General features: G+C 42.7%; 1 protein-coding gene across 1 annotated transcript in view; it reads right to left on the reverse strand.

The window, feature by feature from the left end:
- Positions 1-5,948: 5,948 nt before the first annotated feature.
- LOC309524095 (uncharacterized protein) overlaps positions 5,949-16,602 on the reverse strand; it is a 66,062-nt gene continuing 55,408 nt past the window's right edge. The window contains exon 5 of the transcript XR_014215779.1: positions 5,949-6,060. The gene's annotated coding sequence lies outside the window, so the exon portion shown is untranslated. The remainder of the gene's footprint in view (positions 6,061-16,602) is intronic.

The raw sequence follows: 16,602 nt of genomic DNA on the forward strand, positions 1-16,602 counted from the left end.
AACAATCTGGAGGACCACAAGTTTCCTATCCCTGAAGTAAACAGCACACATACATCCATAAACAGAGGAACATAGAAAACTGCCTTATACTGAGTCAGACCAATTGGTCCATCTAGTTCAGTTTTGTCTATTCCTAGTGGCAGAGGCTCTCCAGGGTTTTGAGCAGGAGCTTTTCCCATCCCAACCTGGAGACAACAGGGAATGAACCTGGGGTCTTCTGTGCCTTTTTTTCGCCTCTCCATAGTCATTTTTAAAAAGCCTAAAACTAAAATGTCCCAAACATTTTAGCCTTATCCCATGGGAAATGTGTACTCTATCATTTGGGTTGACATAGGAATGCAAGAAGAGCCTGCTGGGTCAGGCCAATGGTCCAGCCAGTCCCCCATCCTGTTTTCACAGTGGCCAACCATATGCTTGTTGGGAATCTGCAAGCAGGGGCCAAGCACCAGAGCACTCTCTCCTCCTGCGGTTTCCAGCAACTCGTATTCAGAAAGCGTTGCTGCCTCCTACTGTGGCGGCAGAGCATAGCCATCATGGCTAGTAGCCATAGATGCGGTCAGAGGCAGTGGTGATTCCTGCTGGGTCAGTGATGATTCCTGCCTTATGGGAGGGAAGAGTTAGGTCCCTTACAACTCTACAGTTCTGGATTCTATGAATACCAGTTGCTTATGTTCTTATAGAAGGTGCACTCTTATCATTTGGGTTGGCATTTTCCTTCATCTTCCCCATCTCTGCAATGTCCTTTTTTGAGATGGGGAGTGGCTGAAATTGTACACACCGTTGCTTATTTAAAAGGCTTCTAGAAATCTTTTCAGGCGGGTCACCCCTCAAACCATAAAACTGAACAATAAACAACGAAAACACAGGGAAATCTAATTATGTCCAAAAAGTACACAAACCAGCACAATGATAAAAGCAAAGTAGTGCAATCTAACTCCAAATGAGGTCGTGCCACAAATTCATACAAAGGCCCAATGCTAGTGGCTCAGTCTCTTTTCTGACAATCCTGAATATGATTAATCATCATTTATATAAAAAGGAATAACTGAGTCTACAGGTGTTGTTGGGCTCCAACTCCCATCAGTTCCAGACAGCAAGGCCAGGGGACAGGGATGATGGGAGCTGGAGTTTAGAGGGTCGCAGGGTCCCTGTCTTGGATTTATATGAATGCTTTTTAAAGGCATAATTTCATCAAGACTCTGTTACAAACAGGAAACTGTCTGTAAACAAATTTCTCTACATGGATGGCCAGTTGCCATCACCATCATCATTATTCAACTCTCATTACCCTTTACTACGCTGTTCCTACAAAACAGCATCTACACAAACACTCATTTTGAGCTTCAAACTACCTTGTGAAGTAGGGCAAGCTTAGAAATGGGGGATAAATTTGATTCAGTTAGTATTTAAAGGTGAACCTAACAAGTTTTCCAAAACAATATACGGACTGAAACACAGACACGTTTTGAAATCAGCACCATTCCAGATTTGGCAATGTTGTTTTCCAAAGAAGTAATGCGTACCAAAAATGCATATATCAGTTAAAAATAACATTAAAAAATTCATTAGGGATAATTGCTGAGCATAAATGTACAAAATTCCATTAAAATGCTGATTAAAAAAATGTGATGTGGAAATTTGGAAAACTGAACTTAAGATTGTAAAAATGAGAGAAACTGACACTAACAGATGTACCCATTTCTAGTAAGGCTAGATTGGCCCAAGGTCATTCATTGAGCTCCAGGGATAACTGAGGATCAGAACTCTGCTTCAACTACTATACTATGCAACAGTAGTTCCTCCTTCTCTCTGTCACCTGATGGCATTTCTCTGTCTTCTTCATAAAGAGGACTTCCTACTTGGTTGTTCTTCCTTTTGCTTCTAATATAGTCAAAGAAACCTTAAAAACATATTTTTAACCTCTCTTGCAAGCCTGGGCTTGTTCTGAGCTTTGGCCTGCCTAACCTTGGCTACTCATGTATTCCCTTTCTTCATGATTTCCCCTTTATTCCATTTGTTATACATGCCCTTCTTAAATTTCAACCCATCTGTAAGTTGCTTAGGTAGCCATGCCAGTTTATTTAGAGGCCCCCCTTTCCTTTCTTGTTGGAATTGTCTGCATTTGTGCCTTCAGTATTTCACCTATAAGAAACACCCATCCATCTTGGCCTGCCTTCTGTTTGAGTAGTTCTGACTATGGGATCTTACCCAGTAGTTCCTTAAGTTTTTTGAAATCAGTCCAGTGTGCTTGTCCGACTATACTCAGATTTCCCTTGCCTGCTTATAACAAAATCCAAAAGGGCATGAGCACTTCTTCCCAAGGTTCCCAGTACTTCCACTTCATCAATCAGTTCTTCCTTGTTGGTTTGGATTTGGATTTGATATCCCGCTTTATCACTACCCTAAGGAGTCTCAAAGCAGCTAACATTCTCCTTTCCCTTCCTCCCCCACAACAAACACTCTGTGAGGTGAGTGGTGCTGAGAGACTTCAGAGAAGTGTGACTAGCCCAAGGTCACACAGCAGCTGCATGTGGAGGAGCGGGGAAGCGAACCCAGTTCACCAGATTACGAGTCCACCGCTCTTAACCACTACACCACGCTGTTGGTGAGAACCAGGTCCAAGAGAGATGACCCCCTTGCCGCTTCTTCCACCTTCTGGGAAATGAATTTGTCAGTGAAGCAATGAAGGAATTTGTTGAACTTTACATTCTTGGCAGAGTTTGAGTTCCAACAGATATTGGGGAAATTGAAGTCTCCCATGACTATTCTATCTCTCCTTTTTGAATGTTTGACAATCTGCTCTAGGAAGGCATCACCCAAATATTCAGTCTGGCTTAGAGGTCTACAGCAGACACCCACAGTAAGGTCACTGTTGTTTCTGTCTCCTACATGTTTTACCCATATACTCTCAATCTACCTTCCATACTCCATACTCATCTCTTCATGAGTGTGCACTTGTGAACTCACCACTCAGTTCTGCCTCTGGTTTTCTCCTCAGTCCCTGACAACTGACTTGCACCATGGATTCTGATTCAAAATGCAAAAATGCTCAAAGAGGGTAGGAAGCAAAGCTGGTAAAGGGTGTGGCTGGTGAGAGAGTTTGGTTGAGTGCTAAGGGCCAGATGGACAGGTATGGAGGGCTGTATTTGGCTCTTGGGCTTGAGCTTCCTCACTTGTGGGCTTTGAGATTGAAGGTCACGATAACTCTTGTGCTTTGGAGAAAACCCAAAAGCCAGTGTCTAAAAAGTTCTTGTTCATTTAACAACAACAACACTTTACATCCACCCCAAGGCTGGAGGGAATGGCTATTCTTAAATCAACAACATCTTAATTATGGAACTGTTAATTTTATTTTATTTGCATTTATATCCAGCCAATGGGTCCTCTATGTCACAGCAGAGTCAAAGTTAAGTGTGGCTTAGTTTTAAGAAAGCAAACCATCCAAAATTCAAGCAATTTAAGATAAGCGTTCTGCTTTTGTGTGAGAGGTTGTGTGATCCTGCCAAGGTTCAAGGAGATACAAAGGGGCACACAGTCAATCTGCCAAAACCTCTGGCAACTGCATGCAAAACGGTTGCAAGGTCTCTGCATTTGAGAACTGATCTAAGCCTGATATGAATGGATGTGAATGGGAAAATTTCTCAATTGATTTTTGTTTGCTTTGGCTAAAGCTTTTGGGCATTCATCCAGCAAAACAGTAACAAGGGACTTTTCAAAGTGTTTCAACGAAACAATCTATGCTGAGTGGAAGGGTGATTTGAGGATCAAATTCCCACTTATATTCTACTTCATTCATGTATTACCCTAGTTAGTAGTAGTAGTAGTAGTAGTAGCAACAGCAAATTACAAATGGAATCATACCAGCATGGAGTGCTCATAGTAGCCCATATAATCTCAGTCATGTTTACTATACTTACCAAGTAGTTTAGTAGTTTTATTCCCATATTCAGGGAAGGGACAAAGCTTAGTGACAAAGCAACGGCACTGTGTGTGGAAAGTTCCAAATTCATTCCCCAACATCGCCAGGTTGCACTGCTAGAGAACCCTGCCTGAAACACTGAATAGCCACTGTCAGTCAGTATAGACAACACTGAACTGCATGGACTGATGAGTCTGACTTGGTATGAAGCAACCTTCTATGTTCATATCCTGGTGAGATGCTACTAGTCAGTGTACCATAGAAGTAGGGAACATTTTCTGGCCAGAGAGCCAGATCTTCATCTCCTCCACCCCATAGGGCATCATAGTGACACCAGGTGCTTTCCTTTGTTTGAGGTCCAGATTCTTGCTACTTCAAAGCAAGCAAACTGTGGGACTGCTTACAAAGGGCTTTAAAGCTACCCCACTCCAACTTCTCCTTCAAACCTCTGTAGCTTGAATGAAAAGTGTGTGTGTGTGTGTGTGTGTGTGTGTGTGAGAGAGAGAGAGAGAGAGAGAGAGAGAGAGAGAAGGTGTGCTTTAATCCACCCATCATCTTTACCCTAATAAATGCATTTTTGTACACATGACTTGGATGGAGAACTGCATTTCAAAATTCAGAGAAATGTGAATTTAGGGTGGCTGCATTTTTTATTGCATAGTGTTTTGGAAAATCAAAATTAGGTAGGTTTGCCTTTAGAAAGGAAAATAATAATAAAAATTATTCCCAGTATCCAGGCAGATCTTGGTGCAGTCATTCCTGCTTGCATGCTACTTTTGCATACAAGCAGAGTGCCTGAAGAGGGCCACGGTTTTAGCCCAAACAGAACGTCCCTTTTATCTCTTCCTTCCTTCAAGGGCCGCAGAGGCTAAACATGGTGGGTGAAGCCAATCAAGAACCTAAGAATATTTTACTGCCCAAGAGGATGTCATAGTCTGATGCTCTGCTGAAGCGCCACACAGAATAGCAGCTAGTCCCAGTGGGAACATCCCTGTGTCAGGAGACAGGAACCCCTGGAGCTAGAAATTATATATTATCCTGGCTTGGGCCTGACTTGAGGCATGACATATTATGTTACCTGGTGCTAAGCTGCTTAGCGATTGAAAGGCTCAAACCAGCCCTTTTAATTGAGGCAGATGCAAATATGAAGCCAGCTGAGCTGGTGTAAAAATAGAGATGTATGTTTGGCCCTATGACCACCAGAAAAGTTGGCAGCTTCTGCACTATTGAAGCTTTCAGACTGGCTTCAAAAGGCACTTCCATGTAGAACTGCACTACAACAATCCAGCATGGAAGTACCCAAAGCATGGGTGGCTGAAGCCAAGTCTTCTCTAGGAAAGACCCTGGCTGCCTTATGAGCCAAATGTGATAGAAGGCACTCCTAGCAACCACTGCCAATTGGGCATCCAGGGATGGCAAAGGTTTAGGGAATACCACCAAGCCAAGGAACCACTGAAGACCAGTATCATATTTCTCCATCCTTATCATTTAGCTCAGAAGGATGTCATGCCTGGTGGTCTCAAAAGCTGCTAAGAGTTCCAGGAGAACCAACAAGGCAGAGAACTCCCCCAATCTATCCTTCACTGCAGGTGACCCATCAAAGAAATCAAAGCAGTTTCTTTTCAAATACCAGTCTTAAAGCCAGACAGGAATGGATCTAAGCAACTGGTTTAATTCAGAAAACCTTGAAACAGAGGCTAATGGGAAGGCAGATTTCCCCCACTGTTTCAGATGTGTACTTCCCTCCCATACCATCAGGCTATTCTTGTTTTTTTCCCCCATTCTTTAGACTTCAGAGCCTTTCCACATATGGGATAATGGATTTACTCTAATTTCCCTGGAAAACAAAAAAACAGAAATATCAAATCCCTGATTTTATGAATAGTGAATACATATGGCCCAGGGCTGTGTTTCAAACTTTTCCTTTAAACTGTGGCCTTTGGGATATGCCTGCTGGAAATTAAACAAATAACTCAAAATGCTGACGAGGTTTGCAGTTGTACGATGCTATCCCGGAACTGGGGACAGAGAACAATTTAGTGGTTATGCATGTATAAATTCATAGACGTAATCACTTGACCCTGCGTGTTTATTCTGCAGAATTCAGGGTCACGAAGGAAGCAGTCCAGTGTCCATCAAATCTGAAAATAATCACAAGATTTACAGACTTCAGGTTAGTCATCCTAGAATCAATGTTTTTATAGGGAAAGTTTTGTATTCCGCCCCCCCTCCTCTACCCCCTTAATGCTTAAATTATTACTCCAGTTTTATTCCAGTTTCCTAGAACCCAGAAGAATGTTTGCAAATGGAAAACCATTGAGCGTTTGCAAAATCAAAAGAAGGTGTAGTTCTCCATCTAGAGGCACTATGTCATATTCCCAGCCTGCAGGGATACCAAGTTTTTGTGCACCCTTAAGCAAAATACCTGGCTGGAGGCATCCTAGGTGTCATGCAAAAAGATGGCATCCATCTTCAGAAGAGAGGACAAAAGAGGCCACTAACTTGGATAAATTGTGTATATGCTCATTTATATGTATAGACAAACATTTAGAAATTGTTACTGTTACAACATGAACCAGCCCACAGCCTGCAGTCTTCATCAGAGGGTCCACTCTACGTGCCTCATCCAAGGGGGGTACATGAGAATGGGCTTTTGCAGTGGTGGCCCCAATTTTGTGGAACACTCTCCCCAGGGAATGTCAGAAACAGCCTTGGTTTCAAAGGCACTTCCCAGCCAATGAATGCACACAGGACAGCAGTAACTCTTTATTGTCAATAAAATCACTTCTGCAGCTCTGGAAGCCTATGCACACCAATCCAGCATATAGGCAGCTATTCCCAGGTCTGCTCTCCTTGGAGCAGTTGCAGCAACTGGAGACCACTCCCAGTTTATGTACCTTCTCCAGATGAGCTGTGCATACGTAGTCAGAGACTACATCTGCATGAAAGCTTCTTTGGCTCCTCTCACTTCAATTCTCTATTGGTTCTGGAAGACAGTGGTGCAGAAGAGGCTGGGGAAGAACCCAGCCCTGCACTTACTTGGCATGCCTCTTCCTCCAGTTATGAAGCTTTGCCTGCCTCTGATTCTTGCTTCCTGGCTGGGACAGATCCCCACAGCCTCCCTTCCCCTGGTGCAGACACCAAGGGGGATGCATGAGGCCCCCACAGTGCCCATGGGCTCCACTTTGGGGATCCAAGCTCAGAAGAGTCAGAAGGGAAGCTGAGCCAGTGTATGGATCCTTTCCATCCTGAAGGCCACATTCTCTTCTGTGCAACCTTTTGGAGGTGATATGTCAGGCAGGACAGGGCAATATAAATTTCCGCTTTGTACAAATTGCTTGTTTCTACACACTTACACACCCCTCTGTCCTTCATCCAGGTAAGCAAGACTCATTCGGAGAGTTCGAGGGCACAGTCAAGCTGGGCAAGGACACTAAAGCAATATCTGAAACAATGCCAGCAAGGTGTGGCCTGGGGAAAGATGGTGTGGCTCAAGCGTATGTGTGAACTGCGGATAGTCCCACAAGGGCCACACAGAGATACTTTGAAGGTTGCATTTGGCCCCTGGACCTGATGGTCCTGACCCCACTGTGTGGCAAGCAGTGCAAGTTGGTCTGTTAAAGAAAATGGGGCACTGCCACACCAACCTCAGTCTGCCAGCACCTGCTCACCTTCTTACTTAAAACGAGTAGTTTGGATCCATTGCTCCAGAGAAGCGGACACGGAGCAGTGGATCCAAACTACAAGAAAGAAGATTCCACCTAAACATTAGGAAGAACTTCCTGACAGTAATAGCTGTTTGACAGTGGAATTTGCTGCCAAGGAGTGTGGTGGAGTCTCCTTCTTTGGAGGTCTTTAAGCAGAGGCTTGTCAACCATATGTCAGGAGTGCTCTGATGGTGTTTCCTGCTTGGCAGGGGGTTGGACTCGATGGCCCTTGTGGTCTCTTCCAACTCTATGATTCTATGATTCTATGAATCCAGGAGGTGGCATTGGCTGTCCTGTTTGGCCTTCCTGTTTGGGCTGAGCAGGAGTGATCTTCTTGGCTCCGACTTCCTGATTTATTTCTGAAAGCTGTCTATCACTCAGCCTTGACAAAGAGAAGGTGATCCTTCAGATATGTCAGCCTTCTCCAATTTGATGCTATCCAGTCATGCTGGCTGGGACTCATGGGAGTTGTAGTTCAAAACACGTTGACAACCCCATGTGCCTATCTTTTGGTTTCTTCAAAACAGCTGAGTGAATACACAAAGTAAATAAGTGTAAGGAGAAAACAGCTTGAAATGAAGTAGCCCCAAATAGTTGCACAATTCCTTGTCAGTGTCCTGTGACAGTGCCCTGGACGTTGACCTTGGAAAACTGTTCTCTTGTTGCCTATGGATTGAGCTGCAAACTTTATTATGTACATCTCATTTGTTTTTCTTTCTAAAAAGGAAAGCACACAGATGAGTAAACTCAATTTAGAAGGAATACTGGTAAGCCGTCCAATGTAATTTGATTTAAAAGTACTGGATTATACTAGCATTGTAAGAGTAACCTGATCCCTTTAATTTTTTTTAAAAAGTGAACTTGGTCATTCTTTCTCAAAACCTTTGTATGAGACAACTTTTATCAACTTGTGACCAAAAAAAAGTTGGGTTTTTTGCTCATAGCTTGCTTGGAAGTAGTTAAATAAATTAAATGGCTTATTATTCAGTTGCTTAATTTTTTCATACACAAAGGCCTGGTTGTTTTGCTCATGTGGGATGGATTCCATCAATAACCTTTCTGTCAAAGCCCCATGGAATTGAATGGGAATTAAATGCTTCCCACTGACAAATACTTTATACCGTATACAGTGGTACCTCGGGTTACAGACACTTCAGGTTACAGATGCTTCAGGTTACAGACTCCACTAACCCAGAAATAGTACTTCAGGTTAAGAACTTTGCTTCAGGATGAGAACAGAAATTGTGCAGTGGCAGTGGGAGGCCCTATTAGCTAAAGTGGTACCTCAGGTTAAGAACAGTTTCAGGTTAAGAACAGACCTCCAGAACAAATTAAGTTCTTAACCTGAGGTACCACTGTACTTTTTTTCTGCTCCACTGCCAATATCTTAGCAATGACAGGAGATGGAAGCTCTTACAGCAGTGATGGCTAATGCCCATGAATCTACTAAATCTCATTTTAAAGTGGGGATGGGGAACCTGTGGTCCTTGGGTTCCAACTCCTACTAGCCCCACCCAGCATGGCCAGTGGTCAGGGATGATTGGAGTTGGGCGTCCAGTAACATCTGTAGGGCCACAGGTTACTGACGCCTGTTTTAATTTAAGCAAAAGGCCATCACTCCATCTTGTGGCAGTGAACTCCATGAATTAAGTATGCATTGTGCAAAGAAGGAAGTGCATTGGTTTGCCTTTTCTGAATCTACTGCTCATCAGTCTGACTGGGTGACCCCTAAGTTCACAGGGCATTTCTGCACTAGGCTTATGTTCACATCTGTGATTTGAAATGCTGGAAGGTCATTTCCCCCTGCTGCGTTTCCAAGTCGCTTTCTCCCATTGCTGTTAGCATCAGAGTAAGGGCAAGGATACCTTCACCTGATGACTTCTTTTTGCATGCCAAGCAAAGCTTTCATGTGCACATGTGCAAAAATCTCCTCTTTGCAGCACAATTCCTTGTGGTTTTCGAATCACAAGGAAGCTGAGCTGAGGGAAGGCACATCAAAGAGTATTCTTCTAAAAGCAACAGGATACAGATGGCTTATCGTCACTATCATTATAGAATTTATTGCTCACCAGTCACCTGAAGATCCCAGGGCAGGTTACAACAATCAAAGCACAAGATTATACAATAATAAAAAAACAGTTTAAAACAACTTAAAATTACAAGAATAGGGAAGCAGGTGCTTCAGTAGGTGCTGAAAAGACAGCAGAGATGGTGCCTGTCTATGCTTTAATGGGAAGGGATTCCAGAAGGCAGATGCCACAACACTAACAGCCCAATTCCTATATTGTGCATCCAATCATTGGTGCTGCCCAAATGCCCAGGAAAATGCAAACACTAAAAATGAAGGCTAGGACAAGCATTCCATAGATCAGGAGCAGAAAAAGCCAATTCTCTTGTTGCCAGCCTTCAGGCTTCCCTTGCATGTGGCACACAGAGGATGGCCTCAGGTGATGATCTAAGGGTCCAGGCGGGTCAATACAGAGAGAGGTGGTCCTTAAGTACCCAGATACCTGTTCCTTTTAAACTGGAAATGACGAGGGTTGGACCTGGGGCCTTCTGCGTGCACTCTGGTACTCAGCTATGGAGGCCACACTCTCTTCAGGCCCAGCAACAGCATTCCTACTTTGGGGAAGAGGCTGTCCTGTCCCTGTCACATAATCAGACCACAGCGAAAGGTAATGCAGATGCAGCCTCCCTCATATTGTTCCTCCACTAGTATAATTATCTCTTCTCCTACCAAACTCTCACATTATCCTGAGTGGGGTATGGGGGACAGCAAAGGGACCATAGGGAAGAGGAAGGCAGAGGAGTCCACAGCTGCATCCTCTATCACAGCTGGAGACCTTGTTAAAGAGACACAGTGCTCCTCTGTGTTATGACCTGGCAACTCTGCAAGCAAGAACAGGACATGTATAAGGTTAGAAAGAAGTGTGTGTATTTCTCTGTCCTGGAGCTTGGACAGTTGCTGCCTTTCATGATTGACAGTACTAGGGCAGATGGAACACTTAATCTGCTTCGGCAAGTTTCAGTGGCATTGCTAGATGATGTGGCAAAATGTCGTCTTGGATTATTGTAGAGATCTAGAAGCTAGAAGTGCTATCTTATGCAGCTCCTAAATCTCTACCATCATCAAAAGACACCCTTGACCTGTGTCATCTGGCAATTCTAGGGAACTTTGCTGAACCAGATTAAGCGTTCCATCTGCCCCAGCACTGTCAGTCATGAATGGAAGCAACTCTCCAAGGTATAGATGCATCTGTCTATCCTTGGTCTGTGTTGCATATGCAGGTGTTCACTCATAAGTCCTTTCCAATCTGTTTATGAGTTAGCCTGCAATGAAAGAAACAACAGATCCACATTAAAGCACACATTTGAACAAACATTTAGTCACATATTTTTAAAGACCTTTCTTTGCAAAATACACATTTCTACAAGTATTTTTGTTAAATAATATCTGGTTATTGGAGATATAAGGAAAAGTATCTATACACAGTGTACTACCCAATTGCTTAGTAGGAAGTAAACCTGCTCTTGCCTTCCAGTGACCTGACCAATGAGTGCAAAAGCATTGGGATGACGGACAAATGTTGAACTTTTCTTTATTTCTTATTTTATATGGCCAAGGCTGGATTAAGACATGCTGAATCCCAAAGCTATGTCAAGTTTAAGAAATCCCATAGCATTATAAAAAATGTATAGTATTCTAACAGAAATGACAATGAAAATAGAAATGGACACTTGAACTAATTATTTTTGTAATATAAATTATAGTCATTTCTGCACATACTAATAAGCAAAATATGAGAAAAAAAAATCACTTAGCCATTGAGTATATTTTTGCCATGTCTGAATGATACTGTTTGCTTCTGACTCTGCTTTCGCTGTTGAGTTTTTTAACCATTTAGGTAAAAGTTGCAATTCAGTGATTTTTTGCCAGTTAGATGTGCCTCATAAGGCTCATGCACATTTCAAAAGGTGCAAGAGGTTTTTCTTTCAGCCCGCCACTTTCTCGGGGAAAATCCGTCTTTTACTGCCGAATCAGAACAAATGCCAATCTACAGAAAACCCGATTGATATTTGTTCTAAATCAATAATAAACCATGGGTATTCTGAGTGGTATCTGGTTAGGAGGGGGGACGGGACCCCTCTTGAATTCATGCCTAGAAATCACTGCACAGATGGAAGTGTGGACAAGCCCGTAATCTGAGGCTCTAAACTGTGTGTAAATGTGGCACCATATACAGTGGTACCTTGGGTTAAGAACTTAATTCATTCTGGAGGTCTGTTCTTAACCTGAAACTGTTCTTAACCTGAAGCACCACTTTAGCTAATGAGGCCTCCTGCTGCTGCTGCGCCGCCGCTGCACGATTTCTGTTCTCATCCTGAAGCAAAGTTCTTAACCTGAAGCAGTATTTCTGGGTTAGTGGAGTCTGTAACCTGAAGCATATGTAACCCGAGGTACCACTGTACAGAGCTCTCTCTCATTATTGCCTCATGACCAAGTATTTGTAGCTCAGAGGAATACTGCTCTTGAACATGGAGCTTTCATCTAACTGTGTGACAAATAGCTATTGGGAGGCTCCATCGCCTCAATGAATTTGTCTAATCTCCCTTTAAAGCCACCTAAGTTTTGTCCCATCACTGCATCTTGTGACAGCAAGCTCCATATGAATTGCATGTTGCCTAAATAATTTCCCTCTCTCCTGGATCAACTGCCTGTCAAATTCATGAAGTGGTCGTGACTTCTAATATTATGGGAGAAGGAGGGTTAAATAGAAAATGTCTCACAACCACTTTATCTACACCATTTAAAACTCTATAGGTCCACCATAAAGGATTACTGAGAAGGATGTGCACAAGAAAGCCCATTGGAGATTTTTGTTGTTATTGGGTTTTTAAATTGGAAAACTTTAAGTTTTATATGAATGCATGAAATGGAAGTACGCAGAGATGGAGGAGAAATTTGATTCTGTTTGCATTAATTATTATTATTATTGTTGTTGTTGTTTAGTCATGTCCGACTCTTCATGACCACATGGACCAGAGCACGCCAGGCGCTCCTGTCTTCCACTGCCTCCCGCAGTTTGGTCAAACTCATGTTGGTAGCTTCAAGAACACTGTCCAACCATCTCGTCCTCTGTCATCCCGTTCTCCTTGTGCCCTCAATCTTTCCCAACATCAGGGTCTTTTCCAGGGAGTCTTCTCTTCTCATGAGGTGGCCCAAGTATTGGAGCCTAAGCTTCAGGATCTGTCCTTCCAGTGAGCATTCGGAGCTGATTTCCTTAAGAATAGATAGGTTTAATCTTCTTGCAGTCCATGGAACTCTCAAGAGTCTTCTCCAGCACCATAATTAAAAAGCATAAATTCTTCAGCGATCAGCCTTCTTTATGGTCCAGCTCTCACTTCCATACATCACTACTGGGGAAACCATAGTTTTAACTATACGGACCTTTGTTGGCAAGGTGATGTCTCTGCTTTTTAAGATGCTGTCTAGGTTTGTCATTGCTTTTCTCCCAATAAGCAGGTGTCTTTTCATTTCGTGGCTGCTCTCACCATCTGCAGTGATCATGGAGCCCAAGAAAGTAAAATCTCTCACTGCCTCCATTTCTTCCCCTTCTATTTGCCAGGAGGTGATGGGACCAGTGGCCATGATCTTCGTTTTTTTGATGTTGAGCTTCAGACAATATTTTGCGCTCTCCTCTTTCACCCTCAATAAAAGGTTCTTTAAGGTTCCTTACTTTCTGCCATCACGGTTGTGTCATCTGCATATCTGAGGTTGTTGATATTTCTTCCGGCAATCTTAATTCTGGCTTGGGATTCATCCAGTCCAGCCTTTCGCATGATGAATTCTGCATGTAAGTTAAATAAGCAGGGAGACAATATACAGCCTTGTCGTACTCCTTTCCCAATTTTGAACCAAGCAGTTGTTCCATATCCAGTTCTAACTGTAGCTTCTTGTCCCACATAGAGATTTCTCAGGAGACAGATGAGGTGATCAGGCACTCCCATTTCTTTAAGAACTTGCCATAGTTTGCTGTGGTCGACACAGTCAATGGCTTTTGCTTCGTCAATGAATTAATAATAATAATAATAATAATAATAATAATAATAATAATATAAAGGTGAACCTATCTAATTTGCATTTTCCAAAGAAATGTGTGAACCAAAACACAACAATCCTTCTAAAAACTGCACTTCACTGAATTTTGCAGTGCAGTTTTTCAGTCAAGTAATCTGCACAAAAATGCATATAGTGTGCATAAAATGCACATATTCGTGAAAATAACATAGAAATGCATCATATTAGGGAGAACTGCTTTGCAAAAAATTGTGGATAGTAAGCAAGAGGTGATGTGGAAATGTGGAGAACTGAATTTAAGATTGGAAGAATGAGAAACTGAGAGAATGAAAAAAATGACAGATTTACCCACCCGTAAGAGTAGCACCAGTTGCACTAAAGATCAGACTATGTTAATGACACATTGGATAGACCTACATCACAACAGGATTAGCTTGAAGTCCTTCTCAGAGGAGAAACTCCCAACCCCTCCTCCCCAAATTTGAGTGTGCTCCTGTCTCCAGCTGTGCGAAATGTTAAGCGGCATGAAAACCCATCCAAGCAAATTAGCAGAACTTTGGAACGGCTAAACAGGCCCCCAAAGGTCGCCGACAATATAGTGCAGCTGAAAAGAGGAAGAGGCTGACAGCGGTGTGCAAACTGCCACTGAAATTCATTTTGGAACTTGAGGGTTATGATCCTCTTAATGAAAATTTGACAAGATCCCATCAAGACAGACAGCTGTCACTGCTTTTAATTTTCTTTTTCTTTTCTTTTTCTTTTAAAAAAAGTTAACAATATATCAGTTATAACATTCATTCCCCCAGCTAGAAAGGTTAGGCATCTGGGCCTGGAAAAAAAAATGTTTAAAAAGAAATGGTCACCCCTAGAGACTCCACGGCCTGGAAATGATTTCACTGAACTGCTATGCAGATGGATTAATTCCAGTACTGTAAAGTCAACATGGCCGAACACTAGCTATATCACAGTCTTCATTACTGTGGTCTGGATCAGGTTTGATGAAGTAATTTCCCTTGGGTTTAGCACTTAGGAAGCATATAGGGCGTCCTTCTCGAATTTGATTTGAGAGTTGTCCTCCCCCCACTCTCCTCCCCACCTTTCCAGCTAAATTGGGCTTTATCAGTTGCACATGGACCTCTATGGTTTGGAGGAGTTTCAAACGAGGGCCATATGTTTTGTGGCATACAATGCCCAAACAATTGGATGCATGAAATGAGATTCATTTCTTGCTTTTCTCCCTCTCCCTCTCCCCCTCCCGTCTCAGTCATAGATGATAGAATTAATAACAAATGATACAACACTCCACTGAAGCATGTTCATATGGGGAGAGCCAGCTCTGTGGGGTCCTTGGTTCTTTGAGGCGGATCCTACCTCCACAAAGAAAAGGGAGCACTTCATTGCTAAAAGCTCACAATCACCCAGAGCTTTGAATTCTGATCCACCTGTTCTTTATAGTAATGATCAATGGCAGTAGTGCCTCTGGGGCAGGACTTTGGGACAGGAGCTCAGGGCCCCATTCAGCAGACTGAGCAGGCGTGCTGCCGAACACAGCACATTTTGAAGTGTGTAAAGTAATACACGAGATCATCTTAAGAGATCTCCACCACCAACACCCGCCACACCATTAAGTTCAGAGTCTAGGGTTACTTAACTGCACTGCTTTGTCAAAGCAACACAAAACAGAGTGAAATTGTATCTATATATTTTTATTGGGTCAGTAAGTGCAAATGCATGACATCCAAAACGGGTTCTGTATCCAGCACAGCACAGAAGTGAATGTCCTTTAAAACCTAAATCTACGGTCCAGATCAGTGATGTAGAACAGCTCCATAGAAGGCAGAAGAACAGACTATTTGCACTCAGCTAAGAAAGTAAAACTGTCTGAAAAATTACTCTCGTGGTCATCAGTATCAGGCCTCAAGCCATAGATAGACAGACAGACAGACAGACAGACAGACAGACAGATAATGATGATAGATGATAGATGATAGATGATAGATGATAGATGATAGATGATAGATGATAGATAGATAGATGATAGATAGATAGATAGATAGATAGATAGATAGATAGAGGTAGATAGATAGATAGATAGATAGATAGATAGATAGATAGATAGATAGATGATAGATAGATGATAGATAGATAGATGATAGATAGATGATAGATGATAGATAGATAGATAGATAGATAGATGATAGATAGATAGATGATAGATAGATAGATAGATAGATAGATAGATAGATAGATAGATAGATAGATAGATATAGATAATAGATAGATAGATATAGAGACAGATAGATATAGATGCATAGATATGTGTCCCCTGCTTCATCCCCCATCCAACCATTTAAGGTGAGGAACCTCCAACCCTTGGACTTAATTAGGCCCACCAGGCCTCTCCATTTCACCAAACCAAGACCATCTGCTGTACACGTGATATCTCATGTGGATGTGGATCAGATGTGGATCAGGTAAAAGCAGAACTGGGCCAAAGGCATTTTGCAAGCACCTGGAAAGTGCTTCTGCACGGTGCTTTGCAAGCACTGATAATCAGCTGGCTGCTGGAGCTAGCAGCCACAGAGCCTGCAACCATGAGCAGAATAGACTTTTCACCTCTTGTTGTTTCCTCACTCAGCATTGCCCCCTCCAGCTGACTTTCCATCCACAGGGAGCAAATATAGTTGCCTGCCTCTTTTCTCTTTCAGGGCATATTGGGCTGATTCTGAGCAGGAAACACTCTTGGGGTGGGGGTGGGTTTAGCAGCGTTTTCACCCTCCAGTTTGCTGTCTGGTTGCTAAAACTTGAAGTCTCCTATGACTGCTTTGTAAGAAAGAGGGAAATGAGGCCAGGAGAAGGGAATTCATGTGATTTGAGGGTCACAATCAGTTTGGCCC

Source organism: Podarcis vaucheri, assembly GCF_965113315.1.
Source record: "Podarcis vaucheri genome assembly, chromosome: Z".
Lineage (NCBI taxonomy): Eukaryota > Metazoa > Chordata > Lepidosauria > Squamata > Lacertidae > Podarcis > Podarcis vaucheri.